This window comes from Loxodonta africana, chromosome 11 (genome assembly GCF_030014295.1).
Source record: "Loxodonta africana isolate mLoxAfr1 chromosome 11, mLoxAfr1.hap2, whole genome shotgun sequence".
NCBI lineage: Eukaryota > Metazoa > Chordata > Mammalia > Proboscidea > Elephantidae > Loxodonta > Loxodonta africana.
Window position 1 is genome coordinate 106,603,564 of NC_087352.1, and position 16,208 is coordinate 106,619,771.

General features: G+C 38.2%; 1 protein-coding gene across 2 annotated transcripts in view; it reads right to left on the reverse strand.

Annotated features, from left to right (window-relative positions):
• Positions 1-16,208, reverse strand: part of SPIRE1 (spire type actin nucleation factor 1) — a 370,834-nt gene that overhangs the window by 317,024 nt on the left and 37,602 nt on the right. For both annotated transcript variants that reach the window (XM_064294751.1, XM_064294752.1), the window contains exon 2: positions 10,000-10,034. The gene's annotated coding sequence lies outside the window, so the exon portion shown is untranslated. The remainder of the gene's footprint in view (positions 1-9,999; positions 10,035-16,208) is intronic.

The following is a 16,208-nucleotide window of genomic DNA, read 5'->3' on the forward strand; positions in this document are numbered from 1 at the left end:
ACTATGTACATATGCAAAAAGATGTCTAGAAAAATATCCTTCTTGCTGTTGTTAGCTGTCATCAAGTTAGCCCCTGACTCACTGCCTGGTCCTGTGTCTTCCCCATGATTGGCTGCAGATCAGACCACTGCCATCCATAGGGTTTCACTGCCTGATTTTTTAATGTAGATTGCCAGGCCTTTCTTCTAAGTCCAATCTTAGCCTAGAAGCTCCAGTGAAACCCATTTAGCATCATGGGAACAAGCAAGCCTCCACTGACAGGTGGTGGCTGCGCATGAGATAAATTGGCCAGAAATGGAACCCACATCTCTCACATGGAAGGTGAGAATTACACCCATGAACTACCACTGTACCCTAAAACAATATTCTAAACATCACTCGATAGTAGGGTTTGGAGTAATTTTTACTTTCTTCTTTGTATCTTTCTGTGATATTTTAATTTTTTTAGAACAAAATATACCATTTCTACAAATTAGTAAAAGTACTTTGAAAAAAGAAATAAAATTCTAGCCCCTCCTCACTTTAAACCCACAGGCACTGTATTATCTATTTTAAAAACTATTAAAGCTTTAGTTTCTTAAAAATATCTCAAACTTTTCCTTACGGCAGATTTATATCGTCCCCTGATAAGGCAAATTATCAAGAACATTTTCTCTGCGTGGCTAACTGCCTCCATGAACCAATGCCTCCTTTGCCATGAGACCAGAAGTGGATAGTGCCCAGCTACCATTACTGAACATTTTGATCACAAGATTATATAGAAGAATCCTGATCAAAGGGGGAAAATGCAGAGCAGAACTTCATGTTCTCATGCACTCCAGGCTTTCTGGACCTACAGAGGCTAGATGAACCCCTGAAAAGACTGCCCGGAGGTGATCTTTAAACCTTAAACCACAAATACCCCCGAAGTCTCCTTACGACTAAACAATAGTTTAGCTGAACTATCCAAAATGTTTGCCTTGAGCATTATGCTCTTTTAAGAACTATCTATATGGGATTAAACTGACAACAGCGACTTGAAAGTTTAGATAGGAAATTTACAGGGCAGTGAGTTTATGTTAATAGAAGAGTGAGAATACTTGCACAACTCAAAGAATGTAATCAATGTCACTGAATTATACACATAGAAACTGTTCAATTGATATATGTTTTCCTGTGTATATTCTCAGCAAAAACGACAAAATAAATAAACAAAATTTAAAGAAAAAAAACTTTCTCTTCTATTATCAAAGTATTGGGAGTTGCTGAAGGAATCTGTAAGAGTAAATTTTCTGCTCCTTCAAGATTAGTTATAAAATGTTTTGTTGTTGTTGCCAGTTGCCACCAATTCCAACTCACGGAAACCCCGTGTTTATCAGGGTAGAACTGTGATGCATATGGTTTTCAATGGCTGATATTTCAGAAGTAGGCTGCCAAGGCCTTTCTTTTGAGGTACCTCTGAGTGGACTAGAACTTCCAACCTTTCTGTTATCAGCCAATCGTGTTAATGATTGCATTCGACTCACAGCAATGGGTACAATGGGTTCCCAGATAATTTTGGTCATTCGGAAATTCTCTGCCGGACATATATGTATAACTGTCATTTGTCTTCGGATATGGTAAAAACTACACGAGTCAGAAACGATTCGATAGCACTATTTTTTTTCTTTTACACGAGTTTAGTTTATATGAAATACACATATCAATTCTGTACCCTATGGTCAAACCATGTCCCCTGTATTTAAGACATCGATGATTACAACACAGAAAGGCCATTTATGAAGGGAAAGACAACACACAACACAGGAGAGGTCAGCACAACTGGACTAAACCAAAAGCAAAAAAGTTTCCTGAATACAACCGAATGCTTACAAGGCCAGAAAAACAGGGACAGGGCTTTGGGGGCCATGCTTACTTACAGGGGACATCTAGGTCAACTGGCAAAACAAGATATATTAAGAAAATGTTCTGCACCCCACTTTGATGAGAGGCGTCTGGGGTCTTAAACACCAGCAAGCTTCCATCTAAGATGCATCAATTGGTCTCAACCCACCTGGAGCAAAGGAAAATGAAGAACACCAAAGACATATGGTAAAGATGAGGCCAAGAGACAGAAAGGGGCACATAACCAGAGATTCCATCAGCCTGAGACCAGAAGAACTAGATAGTGCCCCACCACCACTAACGACTGTTGTGACAAGGAACACAACAGAGAATCACTGACAGAGCAGGAGAAAAGCGGGGTGCAGAACTCAAATTCTAGTAAAAAACCCAGACTTAATGGTCTGACTAAGACTAGAGGGACCCTGGAAGACATGGCCACCAGACTCTCTATCAGCCCAAAACTAAAAGCATACCCAAAGCCAATTCTTCAGACAAAGATTAGACTGGACTATACGACATAAAATGATACTCATGAAGAGTGTGCTTCTTAGCTTATGTACATTCATGAGACTAAATGGGCAGCTCCTATCCAGAGGTGTGATGAGAAGGCAGAAAGGGACAGGAGCTGGTTGAATGAACACAGGAAATCCGGACTGCTAAGGAGGAATGTGCTGTCACATTACAAGGACAGCAACTAGGGTCACATAACAATGTGTGTATAAATTTTTGTATGAGACACTAACTAGAACTGCAAACTTCAACTGAAAGCACAATAAGATAAACAATCTTTGACAGTTGTGAGGGAAGGGAGGGGTGGGGATGGAAAAACACTAAATAGGCAATAGATAAGTGGTAACTTTGTTAAAGGGTAAGACAGTACACAATACTGGGGAAGCCAGCACAACTTGTAAAAGGCAAGGTCATGGAAGCTCCATAGACACATCCAAACTGCCTGAGGGACCAAATTACTGGGATGCAGGGCTGAGGGGACCATGGTCTCAAGGAACATCTAACTCAACTGGCATAACATAATTCACGAGGAAAATGTTCTACATTCTACTTTGGTGAGTAGCATCTGGGGTTTTAAGAGCTTGTGAGCGGCCATATAGGATGCTCCACTGGTCCCACTCCATCTGGAGCAAAGGAGAATGAAGAAAATCAAAGACACAAGGGAAAGATTAGTCCAAAGGAATAATGGACCACAACTGCCACAGCCACCACCAGACTGGGTCCAGCACAGCTGGATAGTTCCTGGCTACCACCACAAACTGCTCTGACAATGATCACAATAGAGGGTCCCTCACAGGAGTGGTAAAAAATACAGAACAAAATTTGAACTCACGAAAAAATAAAAGACCAAGCTTACTGGTCTGACAGAGGCTGGAGAAACCTCGAGAGTATCGTCCCCAGACACCCTTATAGTTCAGTAATTAAGTCACTCCTGTGGTTCACCCTTCAGTCAAAGATTAGACAGGCCCATGCAAAAAAAGGAGACCAAACGGGCACACCAGCCCAGGAGCAAGGATGAGAAGGCAGGAGGGGACAAGAAAGCTGGTAATGGGGAACCCAAAGTCGAGAAAGGGAACGTGTTGACATGTTGTGGGGATGGCAACCAACGTCACAAAACAATATGTGTACTGACTGTTTAACGAAAAACTAGTTTGCTCCATAGACCTTCATCTAAAGTACAATTTAAAAAAATATGTTAACAAAACTACAAAGTCCAGTTTGGATCCAAAACTACACATACTCAGAACAGAGTAAGTCTAAGAGACTAACTCTGATATATGTCTTGGCTCATCATCAAGATCTTTGGGACTGCCCCAAAGTAGACTAATTCTAAGTCTGATTTCCCAGGAGGTTCAAATATATAGAACAATTCTTGATTGTTCTGAATAATTTAGAAACAGACTACTTCAGAAATTTCTATAGTACAGACCGTATATTCACCTAACCTATGGGGCTTAAGGTTCAGGGACTGAATTTACCCCTCAGCCTGGTTTACATCTAGAATGACACTCACCCCTGGCCTCATAAGGCCAGGCACTGAAGTAGCCACAGGGAATGAGGCATATAGAGAACAAGGATACAGTCAAGCCATTTCTGCTGTTCCAACTGGAGCACTAAATTAACTATTAGTGTTACACAGACATCTTATAATACAGATAAAACAGGTTGTGTAAACATGATAGATGACGACAAAGAAATGGTTCTGCAACACACTGGGTATATGGCCTTGGGTCAGTGACTTAAACCTCTCTATACCTTTTTTTTTTTTTTATACCTTAGCTCTCAAATCTAAAATGCAAAAAAATAATAGTAATCTACTTTATAAATTTGTTAGAAGGATTAAGTTAGTCAATGCCTGTAACAGTACCTAGCATAGAGTAAGCTCTACAAATATTTTTTAAAGATGTGAGTGGAAATGAAACACAGAATAAGTACTTATGCTCAGTACTCATTACTTTATTTCTAAGATGTGAACATGAATCTTTTAATAGTTTCCCTCAGTAAGGCTTATATTTTTCTGCTAGGCTACAATTTTTATAAACTAGCTCTATCAAGATTAAACTGTTGATAAAAGTTAATTTAACTTTATATAACACTTTACCCTATTCTACTTAAAATATAGCTAATCTAACCCAGGGGAACAGCAGCATTGTTTTAGTTATTCATTTAACCTTCTTTCCTACTAAAGGAAAAGGGCCTCCAAGTGCCACATGATTTGTGGTAGTTAATAGAAGACTGGAATGTGATAAAATTTAGAAAGCTAAAAATAACAAAGAAAAAGCCTCAATTAAAATACTTGAAAATCCTGGTTAGTTATGTTTTAGTGTTTTTAAGCATTTGGCCATTTTCTTCAAACACAAGATTATAACACATGAAGCTATTTAAATCACGGCAGCAGGAAAAACTTGTAAAATGGAAATAAAAGTTACCCCTGGACTGTTGATCAGAACTGCTTCCTTGATAGGCAAGTACCCACAAGTTAGTCATTCAACAGTTTATAAATTACAAGTCAGAACTGTGAGCCACTCCTAGGAAGGGGCAAGTATGGGTAATACACAGTTTAAATTACAGGTCCTTCGCAAAACTACAGGGACAAAAAACACATCAGTGGTTGCTGGGGCTGGGGGTAGTGGGAGGGAACGACTACAAAGGGGCACAGGGGAAACTGAAGGGTTATAGAACCCTTCTACATTTTGATTGCACGGGTGGTTAATATAACTGCATTTGTCAAAACTGGTAGAACTGTATACTAAAAAGGGTAAGTTTTACTGTATGTAAATGATACCTTTAAAAATTGGAGGAAAGCTAGTGGTCATCTAAGATGCATCAACTGGTCTCAACCCACCTGGAGCAAAGGAAAACGAAGAACACCAAAGACACAAGGTAATTATGAGCGCAAGAGACAGAAAGGGTCACATAAACCAGAGACTACATTGGCCTGAGACCAGAAGAACTAGATGGTGCCCAGCTACAACTGATGACTGCCGTGACAGCGAACACAACAGAGAACCCCTGATGAAGCAGGAGAATAGGGATTCAGATCTCAAATTCTCCTAAAAAGACCAGACTTAATGTTTGACTGACCCTAGAAGGACACTGGAGGTCATGGTCTCCAGACCTTCTGTTAGTCCAAGACTGGAATCATTCCTAAAGCCAGCTCTTCAGACAGGGATTGGACTGGACTATAAGATAGAATATGATACTGGTGAGGAGTGAGCTTCTTGGCTCAAGTAGACAAATGAGACTACGTGGGCAGCTCCTGTCTGGAGAGGAGATGAGAAGGCAGAGGTGGACAGAAGCTGGCTGAACGGACACAGGGAATACAGGGTGGAGAGAAGGAGTGTACTGTCTCATTAGGGGGAGGGCAACTGGAGTACATAAAAAAAAAAAAGGAAGGTGTATATAAATTTTTGTATGAAAGACTGACTTGATCTGTAAACTTTCACTTAAAGCACAATAAAAATTATTCAAAAAAAATTTTTTTAAATGGGAGGAAAGCTGTAGGAAAAAATAAAATTGCTTATTAAAGTAAAAAATTTACATATCCTTTAAAACAAATCATGTGAAAGTATTTCCCTTTATGAATTCAAATGCTGGAAAATACTAGTATAATCAGAGTGAGAAATAAGGTAAAAATACCTGATTTTAAAAACATTAAGTTCATCTTGAGGTAAAAGATCATGTAAAAATTGATAGAATGCTTACATATGGCCTCTTGCTCCCTCTAAACTCATGAATTTGTTTGATTTCTATGAACATAAGTATTAAAAATATGTACATCAAGGATTCCCTTAACTCTCCCCTTGCCTGTCTCAGGATCCTGTTGTTCTGCCTCACTCTCAGGAAGAAGTACCTCTGTTACTCATGCTCTAGCCCAGCAGTTCTCAAATGCTTTGGTTTTAGGAACACTTTGCACACTAAAAGATTACTGAGGAATCCGAAAAGCTTTGTGTATGTGGTTATACCTATCAATATTTACCACTAAGAAATTAAAACTGAGATTTAAAAAATTAATTCATTTAAAAATAATACAGAAACACATTACACATGTTAACACAAATAATGTATTTTTATGAAAAATAACTGTATTTTGCAAAACAAAAACATAATGAGAAGGGTGGAACTGTTTCAAATTTTTAAAAAACTGATGTTCAGGTTAATAGAAAACAGACTCTCATATTTGCTTCTCAGTCAGCTTGATTCTCAGTCTGCTGTAACAGTCATAGTCACGCAGAGTCATGCCACCTCGTCAACTCCACTGTACACTCTTGAAAGAATGAAAGCAGAAAGGCAAAGTCTTAAAGGCAAAGTCTTAGTATTACTTTGAAAATAGTTTTGACCTTCAGATTCCCCAACCCTCCCTGGAGAACCACTGCTCTCCGTTTTCTCCACATGTTTCTATGTTTGCTTTTATCAGCTATGCACAGGCAACAGGAGCTTTCAGTCTCACTCTCTATTGGCTCCCTTACCACCACTGCCACCTCCTGCTCCACCTCTCCACCTCCACCCCTACGTCCTCCACCGCTACCATCTCTACCAAATACACTGTCTTCCCTAACATAAATAAAACAAAGATCTTCTTAAATTACGCTATCTCCTCAAGCTACTTACTACCTTCTTTAATGAAACAGAACTTCTTGAAAAAAAAAATAGCTCCCACTGCTTCTACTGCCTCACCGCCCCTCTTTTTTTTTTAAATTACAAAAGTAATACAAAGAGACATTCACATTTAAAAAGTTAAAACAGTACAGATAAACCACCATCCACAATCCCAACTTCTATGCCAGAAGTAACCACTGTTTACTCTCGGAGAATAATCTGAACCTATTTTTTAAACTAAATATCGGATTGAACTTCTATTCTCTTGTGATTTGCCCCATTCAAATAACTGTACCAAAAAAAAAAAATTCTAATAGAGGGCTCTGATTAGATTCCCATTGTTTTGGTGTCTAAATTACCGATCAAAGAATAAGGGCTACAAATTAGGAGATAAAACTGACACTCTATTACAAAGCTAGGTCTAAACTAGTGTTAAAACCATGCTGATTTTATGGCAACACAACCGAATAAAATAGAATAATGAGACTTGTAACCAAGCTTTGTATGTAAACACCTCAATGCTGATGAATGATAACAGCACGCACCGTATTAGTGAGTAATGGTGTCTTTAGGGTTTATAATACATTTTCACATATATTATCTCTTAAAATTTTACAACCCTCTAAGATTAATAGGGATTATCATTAACATTTTATAGATAAAAAAGCCAAAGTTCTTAAAAAAAAAAAAAAATTACTTGCTGAAAATTGCATAGCTAGAAAAATGCACACTCAGAAACCACAAGGTAAAACTTCCATCTTTTAAGTCAAACGAAAATCCACTTCTTCATAACATATTGAACTGTACATCAAAAATGCTGGCAATATAAAAATATTAAGTTCTTGTTTATTTACACAACTACTTTTTGGAAAAAAAATCTCTACTTTCAAAATTGAACAGAAAATACAAAAATGAATTGTGTAACTTCTGAATGCAAATATTGATATAAAACTAGAAATATAACATCTTAAACCCTAAAACTTTATTTAGCTGTTGCCATTAATAAGAGATCTAAAAGCCCTCATCTAAGGATGATGCAAGTGCTACTGAAAAGAAGACCACACATTACATAATTCATGGGCACAGCCCTCTTATTTTAGTCTTATCCTTGAAATTCTTACAAGGATCAGATGGAAACATCTTACATTTCACAAACTGAATTTTGAATAAAATAATTTAAATTATTAAAAAGTAATAAGCCTACTTGTACAAATAACAAAGCTTTTAATTCACTGTTAAAATGCTGTTTCCAAGTCCCATTTCTTCCTAAAGGACCTGGAGTTCTACATGTTTAAGTAATTTCTTTATGATATTAGGAAACCCTGGTGGCAGAGCTGTTCAGAGCTACGGCTGCTAACCAAAACACTGGCAGTCTCCAGGCATTCCTTGGAAACCCTATGGGGCATTTCTACTCTGCCCTGTGGGGTCGCTATAAGTCGGAATTGACATGATGGCATCTGGTTTGGTTTTTTAGTTTTTTATTATATTGACTAGGAAAATTAGTAACAGACATCTTACTTATATTTTAAGGTTTTTCTTATCCACGAAACGAAATATTAATCATAAAAGGCCTGACTCAAATTTCAAAAGCCTGCAGAATTTGCTCTATCAAAAAACCAAACCTACTGCTGTCACCTGGTAGATTCAAAGTGCTGACCTTTTGGTTAGCAGATGAACGTTTAACCACTGGGCCACCAGGGTTCCAAATTTGTCTTATCCTGCCAGAAAAGGATAGTTGTCAAACCATTACCTCCTAATTTAAATCTCAAAAAGTCTCTGGGCTATTGGTGGGTGGAGGGCCAAATTATTAACAGCCAGATCAGAAGTAACCTGTTATCAATTGATCTCAGTAAAGAGGGATGGCAGGATTCAATCAACCATGTTAAGATTGGTCAGTGGTTGCTCTTCCATATTTCTTTCTCCTTTTCTCCTTACAAGTTTCATTATATCTACCTTCTTCTAGTCATTTGTTTTTCCTGGAATCAAAATGGCCTCCCTATACACATAAGAAGCCCTGGTGGCAAAGTGGTTAAGAGCTTGGCTGCTAACCAAAAAGTCGGCAGTTCGCATCTACCAGCCGCTCCTTGGAAACCACACAGGGCAGTTCTAATCTGTCCTGTCCTATAGGGTTTCTCTGAGTCAGAATCGACTCGATGGCAACAAGTTGTTGTTTTTTTTTTTTAGCGGGTATATGGTTTTTATATTTTATATGCATACAGAATAACTGCTCAGAATGAATCTTATTTTCAAATTTCGGTGCATTTTGGGTATTTTTAACAATTATAACACAGTACTTTGATTTATAAATAAAAATAAATTGACCTTAAACTATTGCTTATTAAGGGCTCTGGATCTTAGCTAACTCAATTTCAAATATAATAATACAGAACTTTAAAAATTATGATTATGCTATTTCTTATACCACACCCTGACATTTCAAATTATGGATAAGATGACTAATTTTTTCTTCACATTTTACTCTTCCTAAGCATTAAAGATATATATATCTGCTCTCAACACATCCTCATCAGAAGACCAGGAATCCACCTGAGACTATGGCCCCCAGACACCCTGCTAATTCAGAACTGAAGCCACTCCTGAAATCCACCAAAGATTAGACAGGCCTATAAAACAAACACCACCACATGGGAGGACCGTGCTTCTTAGTTCAATCAAGTATACGAGACCAAATGGGCAACGCCTGCCCAAAATCAAAGATGAGAAAGCAGGAAGGGACAGGAAAACTGGACAAATGGACATGGAGAACCAAGGGGGGAAAGGGAAAGGGAAAGGGAAAGGGAGATAGTGCTGACATACAGCGCAGAATACAACCAATGTCACAAAATAATTTGTGTATAAAATTTTTGAATGGAAAACTAATTTGCGCTGAAAACTTTCACCTAAAACACAATAAAATTAAAGAAACAAAAACCAAAAAAATCCACAGTGAAGTATTTCCATAATGAAGTTAGTATAAACGGGACTAGAAAGTTGCTTTACTAAGAAATATTTGAGCATTTCTCTTACCTCTGTTTCTGTACAATGTGAATATTCCAATTTACCTGTAATAAAAATACAAAAAGTTACTTCTGTAGAAGAGAAAAATTAGTAACAGACATCTTACTTTGATATAAAGGAAGTTTTTTTTATCCACAAAACCAATAATTAACCGTAAGAAGGTCCTAACCCAGATTCCAAAAACACTGACTTTTTTCCCCCATGCAATCCAAACCTGCTACCATGGAGTAGATTCCCACTCACAATGACCCTATATCGACTCCACATTAAGTTGCTCTTTTCTGGCTGGAAAAGGGTAGTCAGTAACAAAACCATTACCTCCTGATTTAATAAAAAAAGACAGTAGGCTTTTGTAATTTAAATTTCAAGAGGTTTCATGGATACAGATGGGTGAAGGGCTAAATTTTTTTTTTAAAAAGTAACCATTAAATACTTGGCCACCATGGAAACTTGTATTCACTAAGGAAAAAATACTGAAAGCTTTTGTGAAATCTGCAGTACTTGAGGGTGCTTCTTTTTCATCTTTACTTCATACATGGGAGACTTGTACACAATAATTTGCAAATTATGTATTAAATTATGAACCAATCAATTATTATATTATTGTTTTGAGACAATTCAAAGGTTTATTTTTAACAATGATAACTAGCCTACTTTGAGCCATTAGTTATTTTGAACCAGAAAGGTCTCCCTATATACATATAGACTAACTGCTCAAAGAAACCTTCCATTTCAATTTTTTTGAGTTTTGATTATTTTTTAAAACTCCCAAAGGATGTTGGCTTTTTGATCATTAATAAAAATATTTTAGTTACTCTGGGCATTGTTTTATTACAGCTATGAAAAGATCTACACAAATGAAAGGTGCTCAACTGACCAGATATTCTAGAAGGTCCTACTTGGAGATTTAAATTTGAACAGGCTTACAAGAAAAAAAAAAAAAAAAGATGGGAAAAATACACTTAATTTTAATAAGATCTAAAACATACAAAATTTTAAAATGCATATACACAAATCAACCAAAATAAAAATAAAAATGCTTTTAAAGTCTTGCTTTCTTTTTAAAATACCATGAAGACTCGTGGGACTTTCCCCAAGTATATTTCTCCAAAGAAGATACATAAATGGCAAATAAGCACATGAAAAGATGTTCAAAATCATTAGTCATTAGGAAAATGCAAATCAAAACCACAGTGAGATGCCACTTCACACCCACTAGAATGGTTATTATCAGAAAAATGTAAAACAAGCATTGGCAAGGATGTGGAGAAATTGGAACTCTTGTGTACTGCTGGTAGGAATGTAAAATGATGCAGCAGCTATGGAAAACAGTTTGGAGGTTCCTCAAATTTAAACACAGAATTACCACATAACTTAACAATTCCACTCCTAGGTATATGCCCGAAAGAATTGAGAGCAGGGACTCAAACAGATGTGTGTATACCTATGTTCACTGCAGGACTATTCACAGTAACCGAAAGTGGAAACGATCCAACGTCCATCAACAGATGAATGGATGAACAACATGCAGTATATATACACTACAGAGTATTATTTAGCCATAAGAGAAACGAAGTTCTGATCCATGCTATGATATGGATGAACCCTGAACACATTATGCTGAGTGAAGTAAGTCAGACATAAAAGGACAAATAATGTAAGATTTCACTTATATGAAATATCTGGAATAGGCAAATGCAGAGACCGAAGTTTCTCAGTGGTCCCCTGGGGCTGAGGGGAGGGGGGAATGAGGAGTCATGACTGAAGGGATACCCAGCTGCTGTTTAGGGTGATGAAAAACACTTGGAAATCAACAGTGGTGGTAGAAGCACAACACGCATGGTGAGTATAATTAACGTCACTGAACTGTACAGTTAAAACCGGACAAAATGCCACTCGGTAGGAAGGAGAAACAAGTTTTGATCCAAAAACCAAACCCACTGCCCTAGAGTCAATTCCGACATAGAATGACCCTGTAGGACAGAGTAGAACTAATCCCACAGGGTTTCCAAGGCTGTCAATCTTTACGGAAGCAGCCTGCCACACCTTTCTCCCACGGGGCAGCTGATGGGTTCAAACTGCCAACATTTTGGTTAGCAGCCAAGTGTTTTAACTGCTGTGTCACCAGGGTTACCTGAAGTCTTGACATACTACAATACGGATGCAGCCTGAAGACATGTTGAGTGAAATAAGTCAATTCAGAAGAACAAATACTGTATGACCTTATTTATGTGAAAAGACAAGAAAAGGCAAATGTACAGAGACCAAAGACAAGGTTTGGAGTGGATGGTGGATGGTGGAACCCTGGTGGCACAGTGGTTAAGGCCTATGGCTGCTAACCAAAAGGTCAGCAGTCTGAATGTACCAGCTGCTCCTTGGAAAACCTACGGGGCAGTTCTACTCCGTCCTATAGGGTCGCTATAAGTTAGAATCAATTAGAGTTTGGTTCTCAGGGGCAGGAGGGAGGGGAAAATGGGAGGTTATGGCTTATGGAGTACTGAGTTTCAGTTTACAGTGACAGAAAAATTATACTGGTTGAGGGTAAGGTTGCACAACCGATTACTTTTAAGCGCTGTCAATAAGTTGTACACCTGTAAAACAATGAATTGGCAAAAGCTGTTTGACAAGACATGCTGTTGTTGTTAGGTGCCGTCGAGTTGATTCCGACACATAGCGACCCTGTGCACAACAGAACGAAACACTGCCCTGTCCTGAGCCATCCCTACACTCGTTGTTATGCTTGAGCTCATTGTTGCAGCCACTGTGTCGATCCACCTCATTGAGGGTCTTCCTCTTTTCTGCTGACCCTGTACTCTGCCAAGCATGATGTCCTTCTCCAGGGACTGATCCCTCCTGACAACATGATAAGACATATTTACAAAAAAAAAAAAAAAAAGAGTAGCTGAGCCTCTTAGGTATAACCAAACACTTCATGGGATCTGGTTCTTTGGTTTGGAGGTTCAGGGTCATGTCTTCATGGGATATCCCAGTTAACTAGCCTAATAATTAGTGTTTTGTGCTTCTGTTCCACCTCTTAGTTCATTGCCTAATGCCTATGGTCTTAAAAGCTTGCAACAGGCCATCCAACAATTGGTACATTTGGTCTTTATTCACCTGGAGCAATACAGGAAGAAGCAGAGTCAGGAACTGGAGGAAGAAATGAAATGGGTGGCTAATTCCCTCCATGAACACAGTCTCCCTTGCCATAAGACCAGAAGAACTGAACAGTGCCTGGCTACCATTATTTAACGTTTTCATCAAAGATTCTATAGAAGAATCTTGATCAAAGGGAAAAAAATGTAGAACAGAATTTCAAATTCTCATGGAATCTCGATTCTTCTAGAGCCATGGAGGCTTGACGAACACCTAAAACTACTGCCCTGAGATAATCTTTAAATCATTAACCAAAAATATTCCCTGAACTGTTCTTAAAACCAAAAAACACTTTAGCTTAACTAGTAAAGGATGTCTGCCTTGAGCATTATGCTCTTTTAAGAACTATCTATATGGGCTCCTAAAAATCAAAAACTTTAGCTCATCAAAAGACTTCACCGGAAGAGTAAAAAGACAACCTACAGACTGGGAAAAAATTTGTCGCTACAACATATCCGATCAGGGTATCATCTCTAAAATCTACAAAATGCTGCAAAACCTCAACAACAAAAAGACAAATAGCCCAATCTAAAAATGGACAAAGGACATGAACAGGCATTTCACCAAAGAAGACATTCAGGCACCTAAAAGATACATGAGGAAATGCTCACAATCATTAGCCATTTGAGATATGCAAATCAAAACTACAATGAGATACCATCTGATCTCAACAGGTACAGCATTAATCCAAAAAGTGCAAGGCAATAAATGTTGGAGAGGTTGCGGAGAGACTAGAACACTTATACACGGCTGGTGTCAATGAAAAATGGCACAAACATTTTGGAAATCAATTGGTACTTCCTTAAAAAGCTAGAAATAGAAGTACCATACCATCCAGCAGTCTCACCCCTTGGAACATTTCCTAGAGAAACAACAGCTGTCACACGAATAGATACATGTACATCCATGTTTATGGCGGCGCTGTTCACAACAGCAAAAAGATGGAAACAACCTAGGTGCCCATAAACAGATGAATGGATAAACAAATTATGGTACATACACACAATAGCATACTACGTAGTGATAAACAACAATGAATCTGTGAAACATAACATGGATGAATCTGCAAGGCATTATGCTGAGTGAAATTAGTCAGTTACAAATGGACAAATATTGTATGAGACCACTATTATAAGAACTCAAGAAAAGGTTTAAACACGGAAGAAAACATTCTCTGATGATTACAGGGGTGAGGAGGGAGGTGGAAGGGTATTCACTAACTAGGTGGTAGACAAGAATTATCTTAGGTGAAGGGAAGGACAATACACAATACAGGGGAAGTCAGCACAACTGGACTAAACCAAAAGCTAAGAAGTTTCCTAAACATGACCAAACACTTCGAGGGACAGAGTAGCGGGGGGAGAAGGGGGAGGCAGTGGGGACCATGGTTTTAGGGGACATGTAGGTCAACTGGCCTAACAAAGCTTATTAAGAAAATGTTCTGCATCCCACTTTGGTAAGCAGTATCTGGGGTCTTAAAAGCTTTCAAACAGCCATATGAAGATGCATCAATTGGTCCCAACTCACCTGGAGCAAAACAGAATGAAGAGCACCAAAGACACAAGGAAAATAATAGCCCAAGAGACAAAAGGGCCACAAAAACCTGAGACTCCATTAGCCTGAGACCAGAAGAACTAGTTGGTGCCCAGCTACCATCAATGACCCCCCTGACAGGAACACAAGAGAGTCCCTGAAGGAGAGGGAAAAAAGTGTAGAGCAGAACACAAAATTCACATAAAAGTACAGACTTAGTGGTCTGACTGAGACTGGAGGAACCCCCAAAGCCATGGCCCCCAGACGCTCTAGTAACCCAGAACTAAAACCATTCCTGACATTCAGACAAAGATTAGACTGGACTATAAAACATAAAATAAGACTCATAAAGAGTGCACTTAACAATCAGATACATAAGACCAAATGGGTAGCTCTTGTCCAGAGGCAGGGTGAGAAGGCAGGAAGGGACAGGAGCTGTTTGAATGGACACAAAAAACCTGGGGTGAAAAGGTGCTGTGTGCTGTCAAATTATGGGGACTGCAACTAGCATAACATAATAATGTCTATATAAATTTTTGTATGAGAAATTAACTTGAGCTGTGAACTTTCACCTAAAGCACAATTAAAAAAAAAAAAGATCTATAAGGGATCAAATTGACAACAGCAACTCAAAAAATTAGATAGGAAACTTAGAGGGTGGTGAGTTTATGTCAATGGGGACAAACAACTCAGAAAAGGAAGGTGAGAACAGTCGCGTAGCTCAGAGTGTAATCAATGTCACCAAACTGCACATGTAGATACCTGAATTGGTGTATGTTTTGCTGTGTATATTCTCAACAACCAAATAAATAAATAAATAATTGTAAACGGTTAAAATGGCAAATGTTTGTTATATATATTTTATCACAAAAATAATTTCTATATCCAGCTCCATCCAACAAAAGAGTGAGAACCGAAAGCACCCTGTTATGCAAGGGCATGCTTAGGCCCATTCCCCACACAGAGAAACTTCTGCAGTCAAAGAATTCCATGGCTGGGAGGAGGAAATTACAAGATAAGACTGGAACATCTTTTTGCACTGGAAAGGAATGAAGTGCTCAAAGAATGGGGGATAGTGATGCCAAAAGGGCATAAGAATCATACTGAAGATGTCCCAAGAACAAATCTGGGACCATTTTAGCACCAAAATTAATAATAACAAAAATGGATTATACCACACGGAGTTTTGAAAAATCCAAAAGTCTATACTAACACTAAAAAAAAAAAAAAGTGATTTTAAAGAGTGGGGTCGGGGAGGAAAACGTCCTTTTTTGTAGAAGATACATGCTGAAGTGCACAGAAGGAAAGGCTTAGGATGTCTCCAACTACCTCTCAAATGATCCTGGGGGGAAAAAAGAACAAACTCAGAAAAAACAAAACGTTGTTAAATCTAGGTGAAGAGTATATGGATGTTCACTGTACTATTCTTGCAACTTTTCTGTTTGAAATTTTTCTAAATAAAAAATTTAGAAAGAAAATGTACATAGACTTTGATGTAGAACAGATCCTTTCCTTCCTATTACTTGAATCTT